A 4436-nucleotide genomic window follows, 5' to 3' on the forward strand; every position below is an offset into this window, starting at 1 on the left:
AGAAATTTGGATGATTTCTCCATGTTGAGTTATAGGTGTTTCCATAAGGTTCACCTAAGTAATTTACCTTTGCTATTGCAGGGTTCTCAGGATCATAAGCTTCTTCTTCAGAAGATGCCTCTTGAGTACTGTTGGATGCAGCTTGCATTCCATGCAGACTCTGAGAAATCATATTGACTTGCTGAGTCAATATTTTGTTCTGAGCCAATATGGCATTCAGAGTATCAACTTCAAGAACTCCCTTCTTTATAGGCGTCCCATTACTCACAGGATTCCTTTCAGAAGTGTACATGAACTGGTTATTAGCAACCATGTCAATGAGTTCTTGAGCTTCTGCAGGCGTTTTCTTTAGGTGAATGGATCCACCTGCAGAAGTGTCCAGTGACATCTTTGATAGCTCAGATAAACCATCATAGAATATATCCAGGATGGTCCATTCTGAGAGCATGTCAGAAGGACACTTTTTGGTCAACTGTTTGTATCTTTCCCAAGCTTCATAGAGGGATTCACCTTCTTTCTGTCTGAAGGTTTGAACATCAGCTCTAAGCTTGCTCAGCTTTTGAGGAGGAAAGTACTTGGCTAAGAAAGCCGTGACCAGCTTATCCCAAGAGTTCAGGCTGTCTTTAGGTTGAGAATCCAACCATAATCTAGCTCTGTCTCTTACAGCAAAAGGGAAAAGCATGAGCCTGTAGACTTCAGGATCTACTCCATTAGTCTTAACAGTATCACATATCTGCAAGAATTCAGTTAAGAACTGAAAGGGATCTTCAGATGAAAGTCCATGAAACTTGTAGTTCTGCTGCATCAGAGAAACTAATTGAGGTTTCAGCTCAAAGTTGTTTGCTCCAATGGTAGGAATGGAGATGCTTCTTCCATGTAAATTGGAATTAGGTGCAGTGAAGTCACCAAGCATCTTCCTTATATTATTATTATTTTCGGCTGCCATCTCCTTTTCCTGTTCGAAAATTTCTGAAAGGTTATCTCTGGATTGTTGTATTTTAGCTTCTCTTAATTTTTTTTTCTTCAGAGTCCTTTCAGGTTCTGGATCTGCTTTAACAAGAATGTTCTTGTCCTTGCTCCTGCTCATATGACAAAGAAGATGGCACAGAAAAAATAGTAATAATAATATGGATCCTTTATACCACAGTATAGGGATCCTTGTGTTAGTAGAAGAAAAGAAGGGAAGAAAATCTGAACTCAGAGAGAGAGGGGGTTCGGATTTTTGGAGAGTTGAAGGAAAGATGTTAGTATATCAATAAACAAATAGAAGAAGATGAGAGGGGGAAGTGAATTTTAGAAAACAATTTTTGAAAAAGAGTTAGTGATTTTTGAAAATAGTTTTTGAAAAAGGTTAGCATTTTTTTTCGAAAAAATTTTTTTTTAAATAAAAAATAAAAATAATTAGTTAATAAAAAAGAAATTTTTGAAAAAGAGGGAAGATATTTTCGAAAATTAGAGAGAGAGAGTTAGTTAGGTAGTTTTGAAAAAGTTAAGAAACAAACAAAAAGTTAGTTTGTTAGTTGAAACAAATTTGAAAAGATAAGAAGTTGGGAAGTTAGAAAAGATATTTTGAAAAGATATTTTTGAAAAAGATAAGATAAGAAGATATTTTAGAAACTAATTTTGAAAAAGATTTGATTTTTAAAATCTCAATTAATGACTTGATTCATAAGAAATCACAAGATATGATTCTAGAACTTAAAGTTTGAATCTTTCTTAACAAGCAAGTAACAAACTTCAAATTTTTGAATCAAAACATTAATTGTTATTGTTATTTTCGAAAATATGGTATAAAAATAAGAAAAAGATTTTTGAAAAATATTTTTGGAATTTTCGAAAATAACTAAGAATTTTGAAAAAGATTTGATTTTTGAAAAAGATTTTGAAAAAGATAAGATTTTCAAATTGAAAATTTGATTTGACTCATGAGAAACAATTTGATTTTAAAAATTTTTGAAAGAGTCAATCCAAATTTTCGAATTTGAGGAGAGAAAAAGGGAAAGATATTTTTTTGATTTTTGAATTTTTATGATGCAAGAGAAAAACACTAAAAGGATGCAATGCATGAAATTTTTAGATCAAAACAATGAATGCATGCAAGAATGCTATGAATGTCAAGATGAACACCAAGAACATTATGAATGTCATGATGAACATCAAGAACATATTTTTGAAAAATTTTTAATGCAAAGAAAACATGCAAGACACCAAACTTAGAATTCTTTAATGCTTACGCACTAAGAATTCAAGAATGCATATGATAAACATGAAAAGACACAAAACAAAAAATCATCAAGATCAAACAAGAAGACTTACCAAGAACAACTTGAAGATCATGAAGAACACTATGAATGCATGATATTTTCGAAAAAATGCAAGATGCATATGCAATTGACACCAAACTTATAACATGACTCAAGACTCAAACAAGAAACACAAAAATATTTTTGATTTTTATGATTTTCTATTTTTTTGGATTTTTATTTTATGTTTTTCGAAAAATAATTTTGAAAAAGAAAATAAGGATTCCAAAATTTTTAATATGAATTCCAGGAATCTTATGCTCTAAAGCTCCAATCAAAGGGTCAGGCATGGCTTAATAGCTAGCCAAGCTTTAGTATGTAACTCAGACATGACACGTCTGACATTCCTTACATTCAACAGCCAATTGGCTAAGAAAGATAAAGAAGCTCTTTTCTTGAGTGTAAGAATTGAGACATGGCTTTACAGCCAGCCAGGCTTCAACATGCTCCATGAAACACTAGAATTCATTCTTAAAAATTCTGAAAGGAAAATATATTTTTGAAAACATTTTTATTTTTTAAATTTTTTTTTTCGAAAACAAAGGAAGAATTTTTGAAAGATTTTTGAAAATTTTTTTTGAAAACAAGACAAAAAGAAAATTACCTAATCTGAGCAACAAGATGAACCGTCAGTTGTCCAAACTCGAACAATCCCCGGCAACGGCGCCAAAAACTTGGTTTACGAAATTGTGATCTCCAGGCTCGAACAATCCCTGGTAATGGCTCCAAAGCTTGGTGCTCTGATCTTAATTCATAATTGTCACAACTTCGATACAACTAACCAGCAAGTGCACTGGGTCGTCCAAGTAATACCTTACGTGAGTAAGGGTCGAATCCCACGGAGATTGTTGGTATGAAGCAAGCTATGGTCACCTTGTAAATCTCAGTCAGGCAGATATAAAACAGTGATATGGTTTTCGAATAATGAATAATAAAATAGGGATAGAGATACTTATGTAAATCATTGGTAGGAATTTCAGATAAGCGAATGGAGATGCTTTTCGTTCCTCTGAACCTCTGCTTTCCTGCTATCTTCATCCAATCAGTCTTACTCCTTTCCATGGCTGGCTTTATGCAAGGGCATCACCGTTGTCAGTGGCTACATCCCCTCCTCTCAGTGAATAATATGCTCACGCACCCTGTCACGGCACGGCTATTCATCTGTCGGTTCCCGATCATGCTGGAATAGGATTCACCCTCCTTTTGCGTCTGTCACTAACGCCCAGCACTCGCGATTTTGAAGCTCGTCACAGTCATTCAATCATTGAATCCTACTCAGAATACCACAGACAAGGTTTAGACCTTCCGGATTCTCTTGAATGCTGCCATCATTCTAGCTTACGCCACGAAGATTCCGGTTAAGAGATCTAAGAGATATTCATTCTAGCTTATTTCATGTAGAACAGAAGTGTTTGTCAGGCACGCGTTCATAAAGGAGAAGGATGATGAGCGTCACACATAATCATCACCTTCATCACGTTCTTGGGTGCGAATGGATATCTTAGAAGTGAAATAAGATGAATTGAATAGAAAACAGTAGTACTTTGCATTAATCTTTGAGGAACAGCAGAGCTCCACACCTTAATCTATGGAGTGTAGAAACTCTACCGTTGAAAATACATAAGTTAAGGTCCAGGCATGGCCGAGAGGCCAGCCCCTCTGATCTAAGAACCAGGCGTCCAAAGATGCCTAATACAATAGTAAGAGGTCCTATTTATAATAAACTAGCTACTAGGGTTTACATGAGTAAGTATTTGATGTATAAATCCACTTCCGGGGCCCACTTGGTGTGTGTTTGGGCTGAGCTTAAGTGTTGCACGTGCAGAGGCCAATTGTGGAGTTGAACGCCAGTTTTTGTGCCAGTTTGGGCGTTCAACTCTGGTTTTGGATCCTTTTCTGGCGCTGGACGCCAGATTTGGGTAGAAAGCTGGCGTTGAACGCCAGTTTACGTCATCTATTCTTGGCCAAAGTATGGACTATTATACATTGCTGGAAATCCCTGGATGTCTACTTTCCAACGCAATTGGAAGCGCGCCATTTCGAGTTCTATAGCTCCAGCAAATCCACTTTGAGTGCAGGGAGGTCAGAATCCAACAGCATCAGCAGTCCTTCTTCAACCTCTGAATCTGATTT

The 4436-nt window shown here is 35.8% G+C and overlaps 1 non-coding gene across 1 annotated transcript; it reads left to right on the forward strand.

Annotated features, from left to right (window-relative positions):
* The first annotated feature begins 446 nt into the window (after window positions 1-446).
* Window positions 447-550, forward strand: LOC112787757 (small nucleolar RNA R71). Its single transcript, XR_003195151.1, has one exon. It is a non-coding gene; the product is annotated as a small nucleolar RNA R71 (small nucleolar RNA).
* The last annotated feature ends 3886 nt before the right edge of the window (window positions 551-4436 follow it).

This window comes from Arachis hypogaea, chromosome 20 (genome assembly GCF_003086295.3).
Source record: "Arachis hypogaea cultivar Tifrunner chromosome 20, arahy.Tifrunner.gnm2.J5K5, whole genome shotgun sequence".
NCBI classification, from domain to species: domain Eukaryota; kingdom Viridiplantae; phylum Streptophyta; class Magnoliopsida; order Fabales; family Fabaceae; genus Arachis; species Arachis hypogaea.